The sequence below is a fragment of the Dryas octopetala genome, chromosome 5 (assembly GCF_963921425.1).
Source record: "Dryas octopetala chromosome 5, drDryOcto1.1, whole genome shotgun sequence".
Classification (NCBI taxonomy): Eukaryota; Viridiplantae; Streptophyta; class Magnoliopsida; order Rosales; family Rosaceae; genus Dryas; species Dryas octopetala.
In genome coordinates this window covers 524,702-552,663 of record NC_141370.1, presented here as the reverse complement: position 1 = coordinate 552,663, position 27,962 = coordinate 524,702, and the positions used below count along the sequence as shown (strand labels likewise).

At 43.2% G+C, this 27,962-nt stretch overlaps 1 long non-coding RNA gene and 1 pseudogene across 1 annotated transcript; both read right to left on the bottom strand.

Annotated features, from left to right (window-relative positions):
- LOC147283294 (uncharacterized) overlaps positions 1-27,962 on the bottom strand; it is a 78,530-nt pseudogene that overhangs the window by 39,208 nt on the left and 11,360 nt on the right.
- On the bottom strand, positions 24,021-26,533 carry LOC147283295 (uncharacterized). The gene is made up of 5 exons (XR_015122468.1): positions 26,107-26,533; positions 25,804-25,925; positions 25,567-25,673; positions 25,281-25,387; positions 24,021-24,219 (listed from the first exon to the last, which is right to left on the bottom strand). It is a non-coding gene; the product is annotated as an uncharacterized LOC147283295 (long non-coding RNA).

Sequence of the window (27,962 nt, the reverse complement as noted above, 5' to 3'; positions counted from 1 at the left end):
TATTTGTTAAGTTCTTTGACTGCGCATCTTAGGGCTTTGCATCTAGTAATTTGAAGTTGAATTTGAGGCTGAGAGGCAATATAATTTGAATTAGCTTCTTGTGGTTGAGTGTGGTAAATTACATTGTTGCTCGAGAGAGAATAATGATTTGCTTGGTTCTCTTGTTTTCTAGAGCGTAATGAATCCTATTTGTTAAATTTGTGCCTGAGAAGGATAAATTGCATGTTAGGGTATACGACCTTTGCCTGAGAAGGAAAGAATCATGCACTTAAGGAAAACTGTGGTCTAAGTGTCTGAGAGGAACTTAGATACGAGAATTATCATCTAAAGAATTCAAAGAATTTGTTGAATGTATTAAAACCTAAACTGGATTGCTTGTGGTTGATTCCGCATCCCTAGTTCTTCCAATTGACTGTTAAACCATAATCTTCTATTTTCATTAGTTTACTTATTGTTCTTGATCCTTGTTTTTAATTGTTGCATTTTCATTTGCTCTCATCATAAATCGTCACAATAATCTTCTCAAAGTCATTTTTAATTTTCAAGTTGTATTTATTTTTATTAGATCTAAATACGGAATTAAAGTTTTTGAATTAAATTAAAAATCCTCGTGGGTACGACAACCTTTTTTTCCATATACTATATTACATCCACCCTGTATACTTGCAGGAAATTCACCAAGTTTTTGGCGCCATTGCCGGGGATTATTTAATTTAGTTTAGAATTTGGATTTCTAATTTTCATCTAATTTTTTTTGTTTTCTAGTTAGTTTAGGAATAATTTTTTTTACTTTCTTAAAAAAAGAAAAAAGAAAAGACTATTTTGACTTTTCTTTCCTTTCTAGATAAGGAGCTGAATCTCTTTTTGTGCCCATTTACTAAATACAGCAAGAAGAAGAAATATCTCTTCCTTCCAAAAAAGTGTGCACGTGATTGATTTTGGCAAGTGGGGTTGAAATTGAAAAAGGAGAAGACAAGGAAAGCTAATTGGTGTAGACCCATTATCTACTCTAAGAGATGGGCTTCTTCTCTTTCTAGCATCCATTCCTACCAGCAATACATATATCTCTTCTCAAATCAAAAAGGCTCGTTCACTTGCAGCAAGCGGAAATTTTTTTCAACTCAAAAGGATATCCGATCTCTCTTCTCTCTTCTCTTATCAGCAAAGCTCCATCAACATCAAGCTCGACGCCGAAACCACCATCTTCGACTTCGGCATTATCGGCAAGTTCCTTTCCTATTTTCTCAGCAAAGCCCATTGGCATCACAGCAAAGATTCATCACGTTTTTGGGTGATCTGAGTTTGACCCATCAGCTAAGTTGGCACTACCGATTTGAGTCCAAGTCGACGCTACCCAAGACTTCCAGCCACTAGAATCCCTCTCTTCCCGTCGAGTAAAGCAAATGGGTATCACATCTTTCCAGCAGCCCACAGCGGAGCCCCGTCGATTAACCGCTCCAGACTTCTGGTGAGTTGATATTTAATTTGAGATTCTAATTAGTTTGGATTTGCTGCCAATCCATTTGAAACAGGGGTAAATAGAACAAAGTGTATTTAGATTTTATTGGGTATTTTCGGGTATTTGTTGGTATTCTCTGTTTGCCCATTTAATTTGGGGGTCAATAAGTACAAGTTTGCACAAAGTGTATGCACGGGAGACGATCGCTCAATTTAGCGCTCATTCCAATCGATCACGAACTTGAGCACACTCTCCGTAATCAGCGAAGGCAGAAAACGCAGCAGACTATTTTAAGACCAACTATGGGGGATCAACTAATACTACCTAACCCAGAACCACCCAAGAAGCTTCGAGAATACACCGCCCCTGCGGAGTACAGTGCTCCTTCGTGTATTGTCTTAACTCCGATCGTGCAGCATTTCGAAATTCGTCCACAAACCATTCAATCCTTGCCTATCTTCCATGGAAAAGAAGAAGAAAATCCTTACAACCATCTCAAGACGTTTTTCAATATTTGCTCCACATTCAGCTATGCCGGGATAACTGAGGAACAAGTTCGACTCCGTTTGTTTCCATTCTCGTTGAGGGATAAGGCATTGAATTGGTTAGACTCTCTTCCTGCGGCATCTATCAACTCTTGGACAGAGTTATCCAAGAAATTTTTGAGTAAATATTTTCCTGCTCGAAAAACTAATGCTGTGTTGAATAACATTATGAGTTTCCGTCAACTGGACGGTGAACAATTTCATGAAAGCTGGGAACGTTACAAGGATTTTTATCTTCAATGTCCTCATCATGGGATAGATACTTGGCAGAAAGTCCAGTATTTTTATAGAGGGCTTAAACCTCAGAGCAGGAGTATGGTCGATTCAACAGTGGGTGGAAGCTTAATGGATAAAACTGCAGATGAGGCGATCGATATTTTTGAGACTATTTGTGAGAACTCTGAGCATTGGGACCTTCCTACGACAGATTCTCAAGTTACGGCTCCACCAGTAACAAAGAAAGGAGGCATGTATGAAGTTAATTCTAGGACAGGTTTGGAAGCACAGGTTGCAGCTCTAACAAAGCTTCTCGCACCATTAGTGACCAAGGTCACAGCACAACCATGTACTTTGTGTGCTAGCATAGCTCATGACACCGCAAATTGTCCGTCGAATCCTACATTAGAAGATGTGCAAGAGGTTAATGCATTCAATGGAAGGCCGCAGAATGATCCTTATTCAAACACTTATAATCCGAGGTGGAAACAACATCCTAACTTTTCTTGGAGTAACTCACAGAATACCTTGGGACCATCTAATTTTTCAAGGCCGTATCAGCAATCCTATCAAGCTCCTCCAGTGCAACAAGAGGACCCTTCTATCAAGGAGATGTTAACTCAGCTCGTAAAGGAGATGTCAAGCTATAAACAAGAGGTAGCATCACTGAAACAAAGCCAATCAATTTTGGAGAAAAGTCAGTCAAAGCTCGAGGTTGAATTAAGTCAAATAGCTACTGCTGTGAGTAGTTTGGCGAGAGGACAAGGACAATTTCCTAGCCAAACGGAAGCTAATCCAAGGAATAATGAGCAAGTTCAAGCTATTACAACTTTGAGGAGTGGAAAAATAATAGATAATAAGGTTGGAAATCATGGAGAGATGGAAGAAAGAAAGGTCGAATCTGAGCATGACAAGCACACAACTAGCCTTGCTAAAGCTGCCAAATCAGACCAGCAAGTGTCCTTTAGTTCCAATGCAAACCAACAGGGTTTTACAGCTGCTCCATTGCAGCAAGATACCTTGCCCAGCCCTCCAATAACTTCTTTGCCTTTCCCTCAACGTGCAAAGCAAGCAAGGAAAGAGAAGAACATGGGAGATATTCTAGAACAATTCAAGAAGGTGCAAATTAATATTCCTTTGCTAGAGGCTATCAAACAAATTCCTTCTTATGCAAAGTTTTTGAAAGATTTATGCACCAACAAAAGGAAATTTGATGAACATGAAAAGGTGATGTTGTCAGAGGAAGTTAGTGCTGTGCTTCAAAGGAAATTGCCACAGAAACTCAAAGATCCTGGTAGCTTTACAGTACCATGTACGATTGGAGCAAGGAATTTTGATAGAGCATTATTGGATCTGGGAGCAAGTGTGAACTTAATGCCTTATTCCGTTTATGAACACCTTGGTTTGGGTGAGCTGAAACCTATTTCAATATCTCTACAATTCGCGGATCGTTCTGTAAAATATCCAAGAGGCATCATTGAGGACGTACTTGTCAAAGTTGATGAATTTATTCTCCCTGCTGATTTTATTGTTTTGGACATGGAAGAAGTTGAAATTCCGGACCGCGAGCTACCTCTCATTCTTGGTAGACCCTTCATGGCCACTGCGGGCACAAAAATTGATGTTAAAGAAGGGTTACTAACCATGACTGTGCAAGATACTACTGTTAAATTTCAGGTCTTTGAGGCTTTGAAGAAACCCATGGATCTGTATGATTGTTTTCATGTGGAAGCTGTGGATCGCATAATTGAGAATATATTTATTGAATCAAGCTCCACCGATCCTCTAGAAGTTTGCCTAACTCAACATGGCATGAATTTTGACAAAGTCTCAGTACTAGCAGCAGCCCAAGAACTCCAAGCTGTGAACTCTTACCCTCCTACAAGCCATCCTAAGTTCGAAGTGTTGCCATCCTCACATGCCAAACTCGTTCCTTCCATCATCCAACCTCCAACACTTGAACTGAAGCCCCTTCCAGAGAATTTAAAATATGTATATTTGGGTGATTTAGAGACTCTTCCTGTGATTATAGCCGCTGACCTTAGTCGAACAGAAGAAGAAAAGTTGGTTCGTGTGTTAAGAGAGCATACGATTGCTCATGACAAAGCATTAATTCTGAAGCGTTTTGAGCCAAATCAGAAAGTCTTATTATTTAACTCGCGACTTCGACTATTTCCGGGCAAACTTCGTTCAAGATGGTCTGGGCCTTTTCTAGTCGTTCAAGTTTTTCCTCACGGAGCGGTCGAAATCAAAAACATGACTGATGGCTCCGTATTTAAAGTGAACGGCCATCGTTTGAAACCATATTTGGAGCCTGTCAACACACTAGAGGAACAAACCCAAGCCATTGAGGTCGTGTACCTTAGTGTCCCTTCAATTATGTGAGTGTTGTTGAGTCGGGCTGACGACTTTAAATTCAGCGCTTCTTGGGAGGCAACCCAAGTTTTGGGATGGATGAGATGAGAGCTTGACCTTCGTATTCGCGCAGTGCTGCCAACCATGACTTCTAATACCCAGGGAGCTCTAAACTTAATCTCCTTGATCTGCACATATATATTTTCTCTTCTTTACTGTGTCTTTTTGTTCCTCCCTTATTTATCTGATTCCTTGCATGTTGTTTTCAATCTTTTAACATTGGGGACAATGTTCTATTCAAGTTTGGGGGGGTGTCTTTTAATTTCTATTTGAAAAAAAAAAAAAAAAAAAAAAATTCGTTTTTGTGTGTTTAGTTGCCTTCCAAATCCAATGATGGGAATAGGAACTTGATCTGCAAGAGCTAGAGGGAACATTGAGCATTGATTTGGGTCTAGATCTTAATTTGTAGTTTTTCATCATGCTTAAATTCTCATTGTACGTAGCCTAGGTTGGTGTGGAACTTTTAATATCTGAAAAACTATGTGAGAACTAAGTTGGACTTGTATAACCCCTGTGAGTATTGAGCCTAGTTGCTTATCTTTGAGATGATATTTATTGTTTCATTATCTTTCTTTTTCTTGTATTTTTATGGTCGATCTCATTCTTGAATTGTAACTCTAGAACTTCCTTCAATGCCTCTTGAGACTTTGAATTAATTTGCATGATCTTTAGGAAGTGATTAAGGCATGTAGGATTAACCACTATGACCAAACAAGCTTGTGTCCTTAATATATTATCCTTTAGATAGCCCCTTTGTGCCTAAATAAGCCGTTTCTTTCATGAAACCACATCATCCTCAGCCCTGAACTTAAACACATATCCTTACCCTATTTTATGAGATTAGTAGAGAAAAATTGCTGTAAGGGAATGCATGATTATTAATGGTTCAGATTGGTTCTCAGTCAGCAGGTAGCAGTTCAAAGAAAAATTTGGGGGCTGGAAGGTGTTAGAAAGTCAGGGAAATTGTGTCTTGGACATATTTGAGTACACAACTCTTATGTTACTCTGAATATCTGATCTTTGTGACAGTTGCATTAATTATATTGATAATTTTATAGCGATTTGGTTGCTTATCTTTTGTTAAAAAAAAAAATGAGCACTTTTGATGGTTGACGACATGATGGGTTGAGACTAGTATGTTTTGTTGAGAAGAATAAGGTTGGAGGGGCTACCAAGAAAAAAAAAAAGTTTGAAAATAAATGAATGAATTGTAGATACAGCCTTGATCCCATCAGGTCTTGAAATCTTTAGTACATGGCATTGATCAATATTCAGATACCATTATTCTTCTTTTGTTTTCACCTCAGCATAAATGTTCATCTGGACCTAAGAATTGTTGGCATTAGAATTGATTTTGGGTTTGGAAAATTTGAATTCTTATGCAACCTCTAGTTTTGAAGTATTTTCCAACTTACCCTGATCATGTGTTCTCTGCTAATTCCCTTGTGATCATCATTTCCTCTACTAATTTTCATAGAATCTTTGTGATATCCTTATCCTTTCTTTCTTTTGCCCTTACCCCCAAGCCCCATTACAACCATGAGTAAAGACCTTTTGATCTTAGAGATTATGTGAATTTGATCTGTGGAGATAAGGTAAAGAAGGGAGCATATGGAAGCAATTTCCTATCTTTTATTGAGATCATGTTATTTTCAGAAAAAGAGCTTTCTTTTATAATAAATTTATGTGAGCTATTTGTTGCCATATACATTATTCTTCTCACATAAACATGAGTGAAAAGTTAGGACTAGCCAGAAAATCTGTGTGCTTCATTGTGAGTGTATGTCTTGGTGAGATTTTGGAGTTAAAACTAATTCTTACATGTTTACTTGGATATTGAAGTTCTGCATGAACTCATGACTATTTTACACTATATTTGAGCATGATTGATATGAACTTTGTCTACACGTGCCACGTGATTAAGAGTTCTGATGGACATGTTTTAATGTTTTATGAACCTTTGATACTCTAATGCTGCACTTTAGTTCTCTGAGGTAATTATTGGAAGGTTTAGGACTTTTTATGGTTTATTCTTGGTGTGTTTGTGTTTTTAATTTCTGTTTTTATTTTGTTTTGTTGCTTGAGGACAAGCAAAGTTCAAGTTTGGGGGTATTTGATCTGACCATTATTTCATATACTTTTATACTCTTGTTCTTGGATTATTGTTATGTTTTAGAGTGTTTTTAGTTCGTTTTAATTTAGTTTTATATTTTTATAGGTTTGAAGAGTAAAGAGGAGAAAACAAAGCAAAAGGGATATTTTTGAAGTGGAAATTACTGGACAAATCAGTCAAGTTCGCGGAATAAACTGCACCTCCTCGGAGCAAACCAGATGTTGTGCCCTATACCGTTAGAAAGATACGGATGTTAGCTTTCCGAGGAATTTTACGGTTCGTGATTTGCATTTTTCTAGGAGAAGTTATGGCTATTTGACTGAAGGCAGTTCAGGCAGAAAAGTTTGTGCGAAAATGCAAAGTAATTCTTTTTAGATTTCTTTCTTAGAGCCCAATTGATGTTATGTGTATTTGGGAAATATCTAGAGGGATCCAGGTTTATTCTTTTAAGGTCTAATCCTATTTTTGTTGGGATTTTGGGTGCCAAATCATCAATGACAACTCATCATAAGAGTAATCCAAGTCCAACAAGGAAAGCTTTTACCAAAGAAGAAAAGGATTTTTTTCTTATTTAAAGGAAGGAGATCATCATCTTTTCGGGGGAGCTTGGAGGGAAGAAAGAGAGAGAAGAAGTGGCTGCCATCATTGTTTTATTCCATCCGTCGTCATAGTTCATAAGTTTTTTAATGTTTTCTAAATTTTTAATTATGTTTTCTTTAAACATGAGCAACTAAACTCTTTTTCTAGGGATAGGATGATGCCCTAGCATGAATGTTTATGGTTTTTAATATTTATTCAATAGATTTCTAGTTTCTTTTAGATGAATGCTTAATCACTGTTTTAATTGTTGCTATTTGTTAAGTTCTTTGACTGCGCATCTTAGGGCTTTGCATCTAGTAATTTGAAGTTGAATTTGAGGCTGAGAGGCAATATAATTTGAATTAGCTTCTTGTGGTTGAGTGTGGTAAATTACATTGTTGCTCGAGAGAGAATAATGATTTGCTTGGTTCTCTTGTTTTCTAGAGCGTAATGAATCCTATTTGTTAAATTTGTGCCTGAGAAGGATAAATTGCATGTTAGGGTATACGACCTTTGCCTGAGAAGGAAAGAATCATGCACTTAAGGAAAACTGTGGTCTAAGTGTCTGAGAGGAACTTAGATACGAGAATTATCATCTAAAGAATTCAAAGAATTTGTTGAATGTATTAAAACCTAAACTGGATTGCTTGTGGTTGATTCCGCATCCCTAGTTCTTCCAATTGACTGTTAAACCATAATCTTCTATTTTCATTAGTTTACTTATTGTTCTTGATCCTTGTTTTTAATTGTTGCATTTTCATTTGCTCTCATCATAAATCGTCACAATAATCTTCTCAAAGTCATTTTTAATTTTCAAGTTGTATTTATTTTTATTAGATCTAAATAAGGAATTAAAGTTTTTGAATAAAATTAAAAATCCTCGTGGGTACGACAACCTTTTTTTCCATATACTATATTACATCCACCCTGTATACTTGCAGGAAATTCACCAACCCCACTGACCCAGTTCTCTCTCTCTTCATGCTTTCTCTCCTTCGCGTCTCTCTCTCTCTCTCTCTCTCTCTTCCCCTTCTCGACGAGCGACACCACCAGGCCGAACCATCCTCTCCGGCGAGTTTCCCGACGACCTAAGCTCACTGGTCGACTCCCCATGCCGGCGCAGAAATCACCCAGCAGCGAGCCTTGGTCACCCTAGCCTCGCGCGCACAGAGATCAGCCAGAAATCCCAGCCACTGCCTCACCACTGGCTCGTCGAATTCCGGCCAACTTTTGGCACCAATCACTACATCTCTAGGTGGGTTTTCTTCCCCTATATATGGGTTCTCCTCCCCTTACATGTTTATGGTTTTATTTTGAGTAATTGGAAAAAAATTGATTTATGGGTTTAGGAGGCCATTTCGGGAATTACTTTGGGTTTCTGGATTATGGGCGATTATAGTTGTTATTTTGGGCAATTTTATCTCTAAGAAACCAAATGGATGTTTGGAAGTAAAGATTGAATAGATTTGAGAAGTTGGATTTGTAAGGATTGGAACCCATTTCGGGTTTGCTGAGGATTGGCCGAGTTTCAGAGTATTTTTGGTGTGATCGATTTTGGACAATCTCATGTGTAGCAAACCCGATATTGGATGTTAGATAAGAATGTATATGAAGATTGAGAAATTTTTTGTATATTTAGTTAATTTTTTGGGCTTGAAACAGCCACCTTGGGCAGCAACCTTTATGATTTCAAAACCCCCACTGATATTCCATAATTTTAGAGTATTTATGATAATTGGTTGATTGGATTATTGTTATTAGTTATAGTGATTGTGGTTAGGTTGAGTCGGGAAACCTTAGGGGCGTTTGTGGAAGTGTTATTGGTCAATTCGTGTAGATCGTAAACCAATCGCGTAGGAACGAAGTCGAGTGGGACGTTAGACTCCACACACACACTCTTTGTAAATGTCGTAGAACCGAGGCTAATCTATGGTTGTATTGTTTTATTCTATAGGCGAGACGATCGTGGCTCGAGACGACCCGGAGGAGGATCGAAGTTAGGATTCTCACTGTGAGTGGATTTTTATTTTTAAAAGCATTTTTTAAACTTTATGAATTTATTTATTTGATTATCTTGAGTTTTAATTGAGAAATAGTATATGGGAGTGAACTTTTGACATAACAAACGAATTTTATGAAACTTCATTATCTAATTATGTTAAGCATCTTGAGTTGATCTTAGATTTGATAAATAAATGTCGGATTTCGACTTTTCATTTTCCCTCGTATATAAATTTTAAAATATGGTTTTACTGGATGGATTATTGGAGTTGATAAATTTCTTTTGGAAAGGACTTCAGCTTTTTACTCTATACATATGGTTTATTTTATTATTTCAGTTTTTGGTCGAAAAGAGTGATTTGATTTATATATTTTGAAATTGAGTTGGAATTATGCAATAAGTTTTTATGGAAATTAAAGTTTCTTGGAAAAGTACAATTATTCTATTCTTGGTGGAAAAAGGATTTATTTGGGTTATGGAAAAATGGTTTTCAAACCACCTTTGCAGTACCCTCCAGGTTATCAGATAAATAGGTCTTTGGGACCCATCATGGCACACATATAGGCTTTGGGCCGTGTTCGTATGACTAATCATCTCGGCATAACGACAAGTCACACAAGGCCCAACACCATGCTGTTTGGGCCTAGACCCAAAAGACTAAGCCCTTCCTGGGCTCCTAGCCCATGATCCACTAGGCTCCGGCCTCATGGGCTCCGGCCCCCTGGGCCCCGGCCTCTTAGGCTCCGGCCTTCTAAGCTCCAGCCTTCTAGGCCCCGACCCGTGTCAACTCACTCGGATCCTCAAGACCGGCGACACGTGGCGCTCCTACAGTGCAAGTCATCACAAGGGACACGTGTCATCACCGGATTGGTTGACACTCTTCCAAAGGTACTATAAAAGAGGTACCTTCTTGTCACAAAGGGGGGACTGAAATCATTATTATACTATTCACTCACTCTGCTCTCAGATCTCTCTGAACACTGACTTGAGCGTCGGAGGAGCTTTGGCCGGCACCACACCGGTGCCCTTCCCGCTCACTTTTGTGTACTTGCGCAGGGTGCTTTGGATATCATTCTCTCTCATTACTCACCAGTCGGACCCAGCTACCCGTTCCTGCCCCACTTCGACGTGTCATCCGCTCAGTGGTGGGTCAACGGGCCCACGTGGTTCGACTCGACGTTGACTGCTCTACCATTTTTGGGCATCAACAGTTTGGCGCCGTCTGTGGGAAACTTACAACTTTTCCCCATTGAATTCTCTACCCTCAGTTGAGGTGCAAAAACCTTCCGAGCTTCCGAGCTCCCGAGCTTCCGAGCTCTCTAGCTTCCGAGCTTCCTAGCTTCCGAGCTACCGACCCTCACAATGTCTGACGAAGGTCCTATCCTCGACCAAGTCGACAACACCCCGCTGGTTGACAAGCGAGGTAAGAAGACTGCCGAATCTGATCAGGAAGAGTACATCCAACGATTGGAGGCTCAGCTCCAACGAACCCAGGAACAGCTCGACCTCCAAAAAGGTGCAACACAGCTTTATGAGCGGCTCCTCCGTGACAGGGAAGGACATACCACTCCCCGAAGTGGTGAGAGGAGGAACCCCCATGACAGGGACGAACACACCACTCTCCGGAGTGGTGAGATGAGGGATCCCCCCCGAAGGGACCAAAATGTTCCCCGCCAATTGGATGTAGGGCAAGGTAGCCATCCGCCCCCAGGTTTCCAAAAAAGACTTGTCCACCCGGTCAGCCGGGCTCGATCTGGCGAGCATCCTACCCGCTCTGAAGAGCTCCACATTTATCAGGACTGTCGTCATCTGCTCGACGACAACCGCTCTCGGCGAGAAGAGCAGCGGACGAACCGGGGCGAATCCAACCCGCGTCCCCGAGACTTGTAGGAGGAGCAGGGGCGATCCAACCAGCGCCCCCGAGACTTGGAGGAGGAACAGGCCCCCCGTCCCAAGCGACGACGGGGAGAAGAGCAGGTCCTCTCGGCTGGGCGCCGCGCAGAAAGAAACACTTTCATAAGTGAACAAGTCGCTGACTCCGGTAACAGCGGCTCTCTTCCACCAGACCAGCTCCAGCAACTTCTCATGGACATCAGTGAGCGCCTGAAAAGAGTGGAGGGAGGAAGTCGGGGTGGGCACCCATCTTTAGAAACAAGGGAGCTGCCTGGACCTTTCACAGCTCGCATCCTATCCACTCCTCCGGTTGGCGACGTCCGACCTCCCAAAATCACTCCATACACAGGGAAGGAAGACCCATATGACCACCTCATGAGTTTCAGATCCACTCTGGAATCTAAAGGTGCTGATGACATTACGAAGTGTCGAATCTTCCCTTCCACCCTCTCTGGCAGTGCAAGGGACTGGTTCTACCAACTTCCTCCGGGCTCGGTTGATTGCTTCAACGAGCTCCGAGAGCTCTTCCTAGGCCAGTATATCATCCAGACCGATAGAATCTACACCACAGATGACCTGACTCGAGTCCGACAGGGCAGCAGGGAATCCCTCCGGGAATACATCACTCGATTTCAGCTAGAACGATCTCGGTGTCGCGATTGTGATGAGAAGGTAGCCTTCGCTGCTTTCAAGGGTGGTCTCCTAGAGGGGGACTTCCTGTTTGAAATCAACCGCCGCAATCCGCGCACCTACAAGGAACTCATGCACGAGGCCATTGCCTATGCCACGGCCGAATTCAAAACATATGGGAAGAAGCCGCCTACCATGGATCACCCAAGTACCGACCAGGCCATCATAGTGCCACCCCAGCCCAAGCCCTACTCGGGTAACCAGCATGGGGGGTCCGGGAAAGAGTTCAATAAGTTCACCAAGAAACAATTTGGTGATGGTAGAGGTGGAGGACAACGAAGGGAGGAAACCTATCAGACATCCTATGCCTCCAGGTTCAAAGTCTATACAATTCTCACTGTTACTTATACAGAGTTGTATCCCCAGATCAAGGACATACTTCCTAAGCTCCCACCCCGCCCACCACAAACACGATACCGGGCTCACAAGAATTTCTTTTGCCTTTACCATGACGACCATGGGCATGACACCGAAGCATGCAGAGCTTTTAAGGAGGCAATAGAAACTTTGGTACAGGAAGGAAAGTTGGATGGTTTTATAGACAAGGAGGCCACCGAGAAGGCCAAGACCGAAGGACAACGACGGGGGCGGGTCAATACCATCTGTGGGGGCCCGACCCTCGCTGGCAACTCCAACAGGGCTAGGAAGGAATACGCCCGAAGTGCTCAGCAATGCTCCGGCGTTATGGCTGTAGACTTCCACCGTGGAAAAAAGACTCCTAAGCTCGGGTGGTCACCCATTTCCTTTGCTGAGGAAGAGGAACGTGATTTGATTTTCCCACACGATGACCCCTTGGTCATCGAAGCCACCATAGCTAATTTTGATGTGGCTCGGATCCTTGTCGACTGTGGTAGCTCCGTTAACATCCTCTTCGCTCCAGCCTTCACCGCTCTTGGAATCGACCAGGAGAGGCTTGACCGGTCGATCGCTCCTTTGCTCAGCTTTTCGGGCGACATGGTCACCCCTCTTGGTGGGATCTACCTTCCCCTCACCCTCGGGAGGTATCCTTCGTCCGCTACCACAACTACTCAGTTTTTGGTGGTCGACTGCCCCACAGCTTATAATGTCATCCTGGGACGACCGGCCCTTAACCAATTGAGGGTTATGATCTCCACTCACTTACTTTTGATCAAGTTCTCGACCCCATGTGGAACGGGGGTAGTCAAAGGCAATCAAGTGTCAGCCAGGTCCTGCTATATAACTTCAGTCAAGAAGAAAAAAGAGGTCAAGCCCTCTATGGCTGTTTGTGTCTCCAACACCTGCCCTACCCCAGACGCCCTACAAAATCATTGAGGTCGTCCGTCCAGGCACATACAGGCTCCGCGCCACAACCGGCAAGGAACTCGGCCACCCTTGGCGCGCCGAGCACCTCCGCTACTTTTACAAGTAGACACATATTGTACCCCCCGGGGACTTTTTTCAATTTCATCTATGTTATCGCTTTAGTAAATGAGAGTCCTACCATGGACACATTTTTCTTCATTTTTATTCAAAGTGTTAATTGGCTGTATGGACCCCCGGGCCATCAGACATCCGACCCTACCCATATCCGCCCCATGCATTCAAGGGAAGCCAAGTACCATGCATTCAGGGCGCGGCTATGGCAAATGCATTCAAGGGAAACTAAGTACCATGCATTCACGGAAGTCCTACCACGGACACTTTTTTCTTCATTTTTAATCAAAGTCTTAATTGGCTGTATGGACCCCCGGGCCATCAGACATCCGACCCTACCCATATCCGCCCCATGCATTCAAGGGAAGCCAAGTACCATGCATTCAGGGCGCGGCTATGGCAAATGCATTCAAGGGAAACTAAGTACCATGCATTCACGGAAGTCCTACCACGGACACTTTTTTCTCAAAGTCTTAATTGGCTGTATGGACCCCCGGGCCATCAGACATCCGACCCTGCCCATATCCGCCCATGCATTCAAGGGAAGCTAAGTACCATACATTCAGGGCGCGGCTGTGGCACATGCATTCAAGGGAACTTAAGTACCATGCATTCAAGGGAAAATCAATCTCATGCATTCAAGGGAAACTAAGTACCATGCATTCAGAGAAAAATCAATTTCATGCATCCAAGGGAAACTAAGTACCATGCATTCGATAACATTCTGCAATACCATGTATTCAAAAGAAGGGCATCCTACCCCATAACGGGTTGGACACCCTCCAAATCATCCAAATATCATAAAGTACAAAGGGAATAATCAAAAGAGTTTGTAATTTGGTACGGACTACATCCGACCCGCCATATAACTCAAACCAAAATAGGGCGATCGATGGTCCGCCCACCCCTGCCCCCGGGCCATGTTTGCTTCAAACATTTATTTGGGATCCTCTCCCATGTCATGCTCCCCACCTGTGGATGCTCCATCCTCGGGCTCTTCCCCCTGGGTACCTCCCTCTAGAACGTTGGCATGTCCATCATTACTGCCAGCCCCTAACAGACCACCTGCTTGGCTTGGCTCAGCTCCTCCTCGCACTGCTCCAACTCTTGCCTAGCCTGGTCTGCCTCCTTCCTGGCCTGCAGTAGCTCGGCCCGCAATGCATTGATTAGGCTTCCTGCCCCCGGCTCGAGCCCAGGCTTCCGCCCTGCTCACCACCCAGGCTTCCGCGCCGCGCACCCACCCAGGCTTCCGCGCTGCTGACACCAGCTTCCTCCGAGCTTTCGCCCCGTGCACCGCCAGCCCCGGCCCGAGCCCAGGCTTCCGCCCCGCGCACCCACTCAGGCTTCCTCGCCGTGCACCCACCCAGGTTTCCGTGCCCCTGACGCCAGCTCTCTCCGAGCTTCCGCCCAGTGCACCACCAGCCCCGGCCCGAGCCCAGGCTTCCGCCCCGCACACCTGCCCATCAAAAAAAAAAAAAACAACAAAAATCAAGATGGGAAGTACTCGGAATACCAAGACAACACCATGGACATATCAAGATCGCTACTGGTTTCCCACCCCTCATATGTGCTCTTCCACCCCCAAATTTACAACATTCACCCTATCACTTTTCACATGCTCAGCCACCAACCATTTATCAAAGCCAATATTCAAAAAATCAATTCAAGGGGAAGAGCCATGACAACCCATGCCTTACCAGTCTTCCGCGGCTTCAACAGCTCAGACGGGTCCGACCCACTAATCTTGTTTCCCATGTACCTGGCAACAAAACACAACAATACCCAATAAATTACAAAGTCCACAAATGAGGGCATGCTGCCTACCCAATGCTCGGCACGGCTCATACCCAGTTGCACCTCCACCTGCCCCTACTCACATTATCCACAAAATTCACAAGTAGAATTCCAAGGTCCGCCTCAGGCTGGACGACCACAACTTCCCAAAGTTCTCAATTTTTTCAAAGGCACAATCAATATATCAAGTGGTTAGAAAAATTTCTATTTGAATTACCTACCTCAAAACGTGAAAATCAAGCCCGATGCAGCACACAGCCCCACGCGCCCTCGCGCACACCACCAATCCGGGCACAAAACAGCCCCCCCAGTGCTGCTGCCCGCGCCGACCAGCCACTACCCGAGCAGCAAACCAAGCCAAGCAGCTCCGGCCCGACCCAAGCCCTCCTGCTCCTCCGACCAGCGCCAAACAGCGCAGCCACCCCCCGCTGCTGCCCGAGCACCCAACCACTGCGCGCAGCCCACCCCTGCGCCAACCCGAGCAGCCACCCCCACCTCCGGCCTGAGCCCAGCCCCTGCACCTCGCCTCCGGCCCGAGCCCAGCTCGCGCACCACAACTCCGGCCCGAGCCCAGCCCGCGCACCATGCCTCCGCCCGAGCCCAGCCCGCGTCGCGCCCCGACGAGCACCCGCGCTCCAAGCCACAGCCACGACCGACCCGAGCCTCCTCCTGTTACGGCCCAACCAGCGCCGATCCTTCCGGCCCGAGCCCAGTCGTCCGCTCCCCGCAACAGCCCCGATCCTTCGCGACCCACGTCGATTCGCGCAGCCCGACCCACGCCGCTGCCCGCGCAGCTCTCCTCTCCGGGCCGACGACCCCTCCCTCTCCGACCCGACCTACAGCCCCACTCACCCGCACAGCTCTCCCTCCGGCCCGACCCGACCAAGTCCGGCCACCCGAGCAGCCCTCCCCCCTTTTCTCATACAGCCAACCCGAGTGCCTTCCGCTCCTAGGAGTTCAAAAATAAAATTTTCTTTTCATAAAGCAGCTCTCTCTCTCCTAACATAGTACCAAAAAAAAAAACAAAAAAAAAGGGGGGGGGGGGGAGGGCAGCCTTGTATTCGGTTATCACAAACAAAAGGGGGGGCAGCTCTATATTGAGTCATTTTTCAAAAAATAAAAAAAAGAGGAGAGGGGGGAGAGATGAGGGTGTGGAAATCTTTATATTTGGGCTCTACCATTTCATGCTAGATTCTCATTTACAAAGGGCGACATCCCACCATTAAAATCGGATGAGATTCACTGGGGATTACACGAAGCGTCTACTGCTCGGAATACAGGGTGATCAGAAATTCAAAAAAAAAAAAAAGTGTCATCTGCAACCCCCAAGCTTTCCTGCAGTACAGCTTTTCTTGCTAAGGAACTTGGGGGACTTCTAGACAGTAGCTTAAGCAGGAACAAGTGTGTGGTTACTTGTCGTTCTGCTCGGACTCTTTTGTGTACAAAGTTCCCAACCAAGAAGTATCTTTTGCTCGGAAACTTGGGGGACTTCTGTTCGTATGACTAATCATCTCGGCATAACGACAAGTCACACAAGGCCCAACACCATGCTGTTTGGGCCTAGACCCAAAAGACTAAGCCCTTCCTGGGCTCCTAGCCCATGATCCACTAGGCTCCGGCCTCATGGGCTCCGGCCCCCTGGGCCCCGGCCTCTTAGGCTCCGGCCTTCTAAGCTCCAGCCTTCTAGGCCCCGACCCGTGTCAACTCACTCGGATCCTCAAGACCGGCGACACGTGGCGCTCCTACAGTGCAAGTCATCACAAGGGACACGTGTCATCACCGGATTGGTTGACACTCTTCCAAAGGTACTATAAAAGAGGTACCTTCTTGTCACAAAGGGGGGACTGAAATCATTATTATACTATTCACTCACTCTGCTCTCAGATCTCTCTGAACACTGACTTGAGCGTCGGAGGAGCTTTGGCCGGCACCACACCGGTGCCCTTCCCGCTCACTTTTGTGTACTTGCGCAGGGTGCTTTGGATATCATTCTCTCTCATTACTCACCAGTCGGACCCAGCTACCCGTTCCTGCCCCACTTCGACGTGTCATCCGCTCAGTGGTGGGTCAACGGGCCCATGTGGTTCGACTCGACGTTGACTGCTCTACCATTTTTGGGCATCAACAGGCCGTGTGTCGGGATGCTTCGCCCTTTGGGGGCCGCTCTGTGTGCACGTATGACCAGGATTGCCTGCACGTGCTGATTTTATTCACACGTGTGTATGGCCAGGATATTGCCTGCACGTGTTGGATTTACTCCACGCGTGTGTATGGCCAGGATATTGCCTGCCTGTGCGATGCAGGAATTCCGCATAGGTGTATGGCCAGGATTATTCAGGGTATATAGCATGGTGAGAAATAAAATTGGTATTTTCAAGGGTTTAAGTATGGATTTTAAATGAGAAATACCTTTCGAGTTTTATAATGTTTTCGATCTTTATTATTTTTATGACTTTGTTAATTTAGATGGTTGACCATTGAGAAATGTATCTTGATTTGTCTTTTATTTGAGTTCCAATAGTTTATAACACTCTTAAAGTTTGGAAATGATTTTAAAACTGGGGGATTTCAAAGAGTGACGTGAAGTCTTTGAACTACACGTGGTTTTGAAGGAATTTCTGAAAACGAAATTCACTTTTGTTTTTGTTTCCATAAATTTGTCCACTCACTGAGCCTATCTCACCGTTTTCTTGTTTTGTCTTAAATTGTCCCCCCCCCCCGGTAGTAGCTTTGGTGGAGGTCGAGCCAAACACGTCGAGGCAGTTACATCCATCTCCCTAGTCGGACCCTGTAGGCGCCATTCAATTTTTTGTAGAAATTCCTTGTAATAGAATAGAAGCTCTGATAACTACTTTACAATTTTAAGTTGGATTTCTGTGAAATTGTTGGGTCTGAGACCCTATTTTGGTTGTGGTAGAGGTGGTTGCTGTTTAGAAGTGCTTTTTAACAGGTTTTGAAATTCTGAGTTAGTCCATTTTTAGGGGAGGTTCTGCCGAAATTTCGGTAGGATTTTCCTTGAATTTGGATTCCCGCAGGACCTCTCCAGGTTTCAGGGTGGAACCCGGGGGCGGTCCTGTCATTTTGAGAGTATTAATTGTTCTTCAGAGGTCGATTTACAGTTTTAAGATGATTTAAAAATGGATTTGAGAAAAAGTTTTAAAGCTGAGACATTTCAAAGAGCGATGTGAGTGAAATTAGATAGTTGATTGTTTGCCTTGTTTGTTTGTATTGCATTGCATTTATTTGCTAGGATTTGGTTTGACTAGGACTTGGTAAGACTAGGCTTGAATCTCGAGGATGGAAATGAAGGTTATTATTGAAGTTATGAATGATTGAGGTTGAGGTTGTTAGTTGACGATTAGGTAATTGATTTGCCGAAATGATCATTAAAATTATTGGGGGGATTTGATGTGAATATAAGGATTTATGATTTATCTTGATGCTTGAATGATTGGTGATGAGATTATTATGCGTTTGAGTAATTATGGATTTTATTGTGGATTATTTTTGAGTATGTAAATTTGAGGATAATTTGAGGATAATTGTTTAAGTCATTTCACTCATACTAGCTTTCGAGCTTACCGGGTTTGTTGTATTACCCGGTACACCATGGATGTAGTGTAGGGTTTGTGTTTTGCAGGTTAAGTAGGCTGAGGAGGCAGTGAGGAGAAGTCGAGGCAGTGAGACCCACTTTGTTTGTTTAAATGTTTTTCCACAGAGGTTTTACATAAATGTTTTATTTGAAAGAAATTTATTTATTATGTTAAGTGCATGTCTTATTCTTTGAAAAGAGGTTTAAACAGCAAAGTTTTAGTGTATTTATGGGCCCGAGGTTCGGGGCGTTACACGGCTGTTCTGCATCGTTCCTTCATCGTGGGTGATCGGTTGGAAAAACGGAGACCATTGGGAGAGAGAGAGAGAGAGAGGGGAGGGAGGCGAGCACTATGGGCCAAACACCCAGCCCAGCCGCTGCCGGACGCGCCTGTGACAGGGGCGGCGAGGGTGAGAGGCGAGAAAGACGCGGGAGAGAGAGAGAGAGAGAGAGAGAGAGAGAGAGAGAGAGAGAGAGAGAGAGAGGGAGAAATGAGGAGAGAGAGACTGATTTTGGGTTTTAAAACCACTTTTGTAAAAATTACAAGTTTGCCATTTACTTCAAATGCCCGTAACTTTCAAACCATAACTTCGATCGACACATGCTATGTGTCTACGAACTCGTGGACTCGAGACCTATCCAATGTGCCCAAAGTCAAAATCAAAAGCTCAATAGAATAAAAAGTCAACTTTGGGTCAAGCCCAAATTAAAACAAAAATTAAAATTAAATCAAAACCTTTTTAAATTCCAAATAAATTCTTAAAATCCTTAAAATAAATTCCCTTTTTAAATTCCAAATAAATCCCTAAACCCTTTTTAAATTCCAAATAAATTCTTAAAATCCTTAAAATAAATTCTCAAAATATTTAAAATAAATCTTTGAAAAATACGGGGTCTCACACCCAAGAGTTACTTAATGCCCTCTTACAAAAATAAATATGAATTGAGCACAAAAATACAAACTTTAAGCAACTCAAGTGAACCAAAAACTAAGAAACAACTAGAGTTCAAAAAGGTTTGTGTTTAAAAGATTAACCATAAAGCTAAATTATGGAAAGAAGATCTAACTACCCATAATATATGACATTATGGGTGAAAGATAGTCTCTTTCTCATTTTAATATCAAAATCTAGAGTTTGTAGGATCTAAACAAGGGGAAAATTAACATAAAAGTCTCACTTAATAATATTTATGGTGATGCTTTCCCGTTACCTTGGTAAGGGGGTTTAGTGACCACCCATGAGCTTAGATCTTAAATAAAAATAAATAAATAAATAAATAAATAAATAAATAAATAAGCATGTAATTTAAAGAACAAGAAAATAAATAACACTACTAACCATAAAGTAAAGAAACTACATAAAATAAAAGTCATAAAGTAAATAAAAGATTAGGATAAGAGAGAAGAGAGACATAAATTAAAGTTTCATTAATTAAAAGTGCAAGAAAATTACATTCTTATTCTCTCTCAAACATCATAGCCAAAATGCTTGAGAGAGAAATCCTAGGAGAATACTAGAAAAAGACAGAAAATTAAAATGTAGAGAAAAAAATGTGAAGGAGGGGCTAAAGGCTCCTTTAAATAGGCAAAGACTAAGTCATGTGATGAGGAAAGGATCAGCACAAAAACTAGTGCAAGGCTGGAAATATCTGGGATTTCTGCCATATGTCGCGCAGTTATAGGCTCGGAGGAAAGAGAGGCACACGGATGAAGGCCGGAGAAAGGCTGTCAACAGCCTGGTCTGCGCCACGTGTCAATCTGTGGGAGGCTGAAAACAAGATTAATCAAGCATTTTGCGTGATTGTATTGGCAGAAAAAAAGAGGCATGCGGCTTGCAGTGACTTGTGGCTGCATGGGAAAGCATGAAAGAGGGAGATAAGAAGAAAGGATGGCTTGCTGTAACGGGCCCATAAAAATACTGAACATCAAACTTTTAAACCTGTTTTCTCTTGTAACACCCCGAAACTCAGGCCCATGAAAATACTGAACATCAAACTTTTAAATCTGTTTTCTCTTACGTTTGAGCCATGCACAACAACATAAGTAAATATAATTCTATCAAAAACATTTTAAACAAACCACTGAGTAAAAACAATTAAATAAATCTTTCTGGGTCCCACTGCCTCGTCTCCCCCCCACTGCTTCCTCAGTCTGCTTAACCTGCAAAACACAAATCCTACACCACATCCATGGTGTACCGAGTTATACAACAAACCCGATAAGCTCACTAGAGCTCGTATGAGTGAAATGATATAATAATAATTGTCCTCAATAATTTTCTCAATCCCCAAACTCAAAAATAATCCACAAAATATCCATAATTACTTAATTACAAAACATTCCACCACCAATCATCCAAGCATCAAGATAATCAAAAAATCCTCATATGCACATCAAATCTCATCAATAATAATAATAAAACATTTTGGCAAATCAATTGCCTAATCGTTAACTATTAACCTCAACATCAACCTCAAACATTCAGATCCTAATTAATAACCTCACGGCATAATCACCCTCGCTTCCCTTCTCAAGCTTCAAGCCTAAACCTTACCAAGTTCTAACCAGCCCAAGTCCTAACGAACAAAAGCCATACAACACACGGTACAAACAAACATCTATCCAATTTCACTCACGACGCTCTTTGAAACCCTCCAACTTTAAAACTATTTCTCAAATCCATCTCTTCTTTCAAATCCATTTTTAAGTCATCTCAAAACTGTAATTCGAACTCTGAAGAATAAATATTATTTTCAAGTTGTAAAACTGTTAAAATAACTGAAATAAAAACACAATGCTCTACTGAAACTGTCATTTAAAATATTTACTGATGTAATTTCATTTCGCAAAATGCTCCACAAACTGAAATCTCACGCCACACTAGTACCCGGGGAACTGCTGGTCATACACTGCCGAGTCATCTCTAGGCAAGTGCAGAGCAAATCTATACCTGTTGTGATGTTGGTCATACACCGCCGGTTAGGCAAGTGCAGAGCAAATGTTGGTCGTACACTGCCAACTAGGCAAGTGCAGAGCAAATGTCATGCTGGTCATACACCGCCAACTAGGCAAGTGCAGAGCGAGTGCTGGTCGTACACTGCCAACTAGACAAGTGCAGAGCGAGTGCTGGTCGTACACCGCCGAGTCATCTCTAGGCGAGTGCAGAGCAATACATACCTGCTGAAGGGGGTACTAGTATGGCGGTTTGAAACCGCTTCTGTATATCTCAATCAACCACCTCTCAAAAACTACTCCTCCAGATAAAAAAACTGAAATTTAAATCTTTCCATAAATCCGCTTAAATAAAATTATTCTCAAATTGTGAAAGCTGCTCGATCAAAATCATTTTCTAAAGGGCATAAATTCATTAATAAAACTTCCCCAAAATAATACCAAAACCTTTTCGGAAATTGATTCCTACTCACGACCCCTTCCTCACTTGTTTGTCATTCCTACTCACAGTCTATTGTATGATAATTGCTTAATCCTCACTTAATCCTTTAGTCTCAATCTTCGTCAATTCCTTCTCATGGTCTGAACCCTATACTTGGCTTTCTTTAACATAAAGCATCAAATCACACAAAACCGACGATTTATTAACGGTACTCTACATTAAAAGTCTGATACGTTTCACTCACAATTTAACTACGTAAAAGACCGAAATACCCTTCACGGTGCCATTGCTCGGATACCAAATCCGGCAACATAACGGCATCGTGAATGAGATTTCCCGAGCCCATGTACCTTTTAAGACCAGACAACCAACAATATACAATAGATTCTTTAACTAGCTGTTTAACAACCGAAACGAGCGGCCAACCACCACACACGGTGGCTGCCCAGCCATAAACAACACACAAAAATAACCCCAGATAATCACCGAACCTAGAATTAAGCTACTAGAACTCTAAGGGAGTGGAAAAAATACAAGAAACCATCTAACCCACCGCCACGAGGGGCGGGGCCGACGGTGGCAGCGGCGGCACAAACCTAGAAATACTCAAATTCAGCTCCAAATAATCCTAATTGCATAATAAAACCTTCAATTGCACAAAAACAATTCAAATTCAAGTCCAATTTCAAGAAATTCGAAATATAACAAACACCCTAAAATCAAATTTTCAATTTCTCAAAATTGGGAAAACACACCTTAGGGGAAAGATAGCCCGTACCTCGAAGATCATTTTTGACAACTGGACCGACGGCCAAATCTCGCCGGAAATGGCCGAAATCGGCGGCGGAAGCCGGCGGCTGACTTGGCTTCCCGAGCTCATTGCTCCGTCGTGGAGCCTCGTATGGACGAACGGAGACCATAGCTAGACTCACCATGACCAGGGGAACAAAGCCCAATAGGTCCAGCCATCAAATTTCTGCCGGAACAATGAAATCGCGGTGGTGCAGCCGCAACCCTTGTGGCGTCGAATCGTCGTCGTGGAGTGTCACCGTCGTGAGGGAAGGTCATGGGCAGACTCACCGTGGCCTGGGGAAGAGAACCCAGGTGGTCCGGCGCCGCAACTCCGTCGGAAAACACAGATCGCCGACGAGAGCATCTTCTCTGTCTTCGCGTCGATTCGTCGCGATGGTGGCTCAAGTGGGTGATCGGCGGCCAGGGGAAGGAAGAGGGGAGGACGGCGAGCACGGTGGACCAAACACCCAGCCCAGCCGCCGCCGGACGCGCCACCACGCGCCGGCGACAGGGGCAGCGAGTGTGAGGGGCGAGACAGACAGACGCGCGGGGAGGGAGAGAGAGAGAGAGACCGAAAATGAGGAGAGAGAGAGAGAGAGAGGAAATCTGACTTTTGGGTATTTAAAACCCACTTTCATAAAAATTACAAGTTTGCCACTTGCTTCAAAAGCCCGTATCTTTCAAACCGTAGCTCCGATTGACGCGTGCGGCGTGTCTACGAACTCATGGATTCGAGACCTTTCCAACGTGCCCAAAGTCAAAAACGAAAGTCCATTATTTTTAAAAGTCAACTTTAGGTCGGGTCGTTACATCTCTTTCTTTTGAGCCATGCACAACAACATAAGTAAATAAATACGTTTAATAAATAAGAGTGTGAGCCAAAAAACTTTTATATAAAATCACTGTATAAAAACAATCACATAAATCAAAATTGGTCCGACTGCCTCCTCAACCTGCTCAACCTGCTAAACATTAGCCACACTACACCATATACATGGTACACCGGGTCATTCAAACAAACAACCCGGTAAGCTCACTAGAGTTCGTATGAGTGAAATGACTTAAACAATTATCCTCAAATAATTCTTCAATTTCCATACTCAATAATAATCCACAATAATATCCATGAATATTCAATCACATCACAACTTCATCAAAAATTATCCAAGCATCAAGATAAAAATAATTCTTCACATTCACCAAGGCACATGATAATCAGAGCAAAACTAAACTTCCATTACAAAATAAAAGTTAACTCCACAACTTAAGGGAAATGACATCGAAGAATTGAAAGTCCTGCCTCGACGTGGTACGGCCCAACCTCAGCGATCTATAACACCTGGGCGGAAAATGTTATAAACAAAATAAAGAAAATGTGAGATAACTCTCAGTAAGTGGACCAAAATAAAGAAACAAAACATTAAGTTATTCATCCTTTCAAATTATTTTTAAAATCAAATCTCCACTAAGACCTCACGTCACTCTTTGAAATCCCCCAGTTTTGAAACCAACTTACGATCTTTAAGAACATCATAAAACCATTTAAACTCAAGAGTCAAGAAATTTAAATAAATCAAAATATAACTTTTCAATAACAACCTTTTAAAATAAAAGTCATAAAAGCATTGTACGAAAATCTTGATAAAACTCAAAAAAGAAATTCTCAATCAATCTCATATTTAATAACTCCTGTAAATAATAATTAAATCCCACCATACTTATACCCTGAAATAACCTGGCCATACACCTGTGTGGAATTACAGGCAGGCAATAACCTGGCCATACATACGCGTGGAGTAAAATCCAACACGTGCAAGCAATATCCTGGCCATACACACGTATGGAGTAAAATCCAACACGTGCAGGCAATCCTGGTCGTATGTGCACGCAGAGCAGCCCCCAAAGGGCGAAGCATCCCGACACATGGCCCAAAGCCTATATGTGTGCCGTGATGGGTCCCAAAGACCTATCCAATCCGATAACCTGGAGGGTACTGCAAGGGTGGTTTGAAAACCATTTTTTTCCATAACCCAAATATATCATTTTTCCACCGAAAATAAATATCATTGTACTTTCCCAAAAAGAAACTTAAAATCCATATGCCAATGTACATAATTCAAATCAAATTCAATATACATAAACCAAAATAATACTTTTCGGCAAAATCGAGTTATTAAATGAACCTTGTATATAAAATAAGAAACCAAATTTCCTTTCCCAAAGCCCAACAACTCATTAAAACTAACATGTAAATATATGGTTAAAAAACTTATTTATGAACACATTTGAAATTCGAAAACCATCGCCATTGATCAAATCCCAAAGCAATTCAAGATATTATGCATAATAGAATTATTTTATAAGATGTGCAAACAATTCGGAAAACAAAAGTCCACTCACAGTATTTGCCGAGCTACGCTCAACCCCTTTTTCGGAACACGTTTATAAATCACAAACCCTCACTTGTTCGCCACTAACAGTAAATCAAGAGATGAAGCTCCATCAACCTAGTACAAAAGTAACCGCTCACTTTAATAATCGAGGATTAAGTATATATGAATTTCAATTGAGAAACTAAAACGACCAAACGACCCTCGTGGTGTAAGTGAAGTCCCATACTAACTTTCCATGATTTATCCCATCTTATCAACTCAACTCAAATCAAACGTACAAAACCAACTTATACCTCTTGTGAGAGTTCATTCAACAAATGATACGGGGTCAGTTTTTGCATTGAAATTGAAGTTTGACTCTCGATCGGTTTCCAGGCAATAATTTTTGAGTCACTGCAACCTGTCGACAACAACGATGTACCATCAAACACTATTCAGAGTTCACGCAAGGTAATATTTTGGCTGTTAAATGACCGAAATGGGCGGTAACCACCACGCACGGTGGCTGCCCGGCCCCAAACAACACTCACCAATACGCAATAGGGATCCTGGGATTGGCCTCTGGGAGTCCTAGGGAGGCTGATTAACAAGGGAAACCACCCAACCCGCCGCCACAAGTGGCGGTTCGGATGGTGGCAGCGGCGGCAAAATCCTGAAAATACCCAAAATCAACTCCAATTAATCCTAATTGCACAATGGAACCTTCAATTGCACAATAACAACTCGAATTCAAGTCTAATTTCAAGAAATTTGAAATAGCCATAAAGTCTAAAATCAAATTTTCAATTTCTCAAAATTGGACGTGCCCACCTTAGGGGAAAGATTACCCATACCTCGAGGATCGTTTTTGACAAGTGGACCGACGGCCAAAAGTCGACGAAAACAGCCAAAATCGGCGGTGTGGCCGACGGTGGAGATTTGGTTTCCCGAGCTCATTGCTCCGTCGTGGAGCATCGTATGAATGAACGGAGACCATGGCTAGACTCACCATGACGAGGGGAACAAAGCCCAGTAGGTCCGGCCATCCAATTTCTGCCGGAACAGTGAAATCGCGGTGGTGCAGCCGCAACTTTGCTGGCTTGCTGCGCTGTCGTGGATGGTCGGATGGTTGATCCGAGACAACCAATAGAAAGGTATCGTCGATAGCTTTCCAACGCCACCAAGAACGCCTTAATCGGAGGTCGGGAGCGAGAGTTATGGCCGGTCAAAGTTTGGTCAAGAGGAGAGGATGAGAGAGAAGAGAATTCGGGAAGAGAGAGAGAGAATGCACGGGAGGGAGAGAGAGAGAGGTTTCTGACTTTTTGGGTTTTAAAAACTCACTTTTGTATAAATTACAAGTTTGCCACTCACTTCAAAAGCTCGTATCTTTCAAACTGTAACTTCGATCGATGCGTGCTTCGTGTCTACGAACTCGTGGACTCGAGACCTTTCCAACAGACCCAAAGTCAAAAATGAGAACCCACTAATTTTAAAAGTCAACTTTCGGGTCAAGCCCAGTTTAAAACAAAAATTAAAAATTAAACCAAAACCCTTTTTATTTTCCAAATAAATCCCAAAATCCTTAAACTAAGTTATCAAAATATTTAAAATAAATCTTTGAAAAAACATTTCGGAGGTCTTTCACATTTCGTTTCCTTATAAAATCTCTTAAAATGAACAAAGTAGAATAAAAATTTTAGATTTCCGAGAAATTTGGGTCGGGTTGTTACATAACTAATTTCACTCACAGTTTAACCACGTGAAAAGACCGAAATGACCTTCACGGCGCCATTGCTCGGATATCAAACCTGGTAGCATAACGGTATCGGGAATGAGATTTCCTGAGCCCATGTACCATAAGGAACTAGAAGGGTTCCTGGAACCTTAATTGGACGGAATTGGTCAAATGACCACTAACCTGCTGCCAAAAGTGGTGGTTCTGATGGTGGTAGCGGTGGCACGAACCTCGAGGATCAATTCTTGTAATTGGATCGACGGTCAAAAGTTGCCGGAAACAGCTGAAAACGACTGCGGAAGCCGGCGGCTGTCTTGGCTTCCCGAGCTCATTGCTCCGTCGTGGAGCCTCGTATGGACGAACGGAGACCATGGTTGAACTCACCATGACGAGGGGAACAAAGCCTAGTAGGTTCGGTGTCGTGTCTTGGCCGGAAAAATCAGATCAACGGCGGTGGCTTCGTTTTTGTTTTGCGTTGTTGCAACGTCGAGAGGTGATGGCGAGGTATGAGACCGGGCTGGGGAGGACGGCGAAAGCGAGACAAGTCTGCCGGTGCCCGTCGCTGGTCGTGGCGTGGCCGGAAAAGCGAGATTGCCGGAGGAGACCGTCAGCCTGTTCTGCATCGATTTGTCGAGGTGGTGGCTCCGGTGGGTGATCGGCGGCCAGGGGGAGGAAGAAGGGAAGGTGACGATCGAGTCTGGGTTTCGACCTCCGGCAGCCGTCGCCGGACGCACCCTCACGCGCCGGTGATAGCGGCGGCAGCACTGTGCAGCGAGAGAGAGAGAGAGAGAGAGAGAGAGAGAGAGAGAGGTCTGATTTTTGGGTTTTAAAACCCTCATTAGTACAAATTACAAGATTGCCCTTTACTTCAAATGCCTGTAACTCTCAAAGGGTAACTCGGATCGACGCGTGCTACGTGTCTATGAAATCATGGGTTCGAAACATATCCAACGGACCCAATTATTTTAAAAGTCA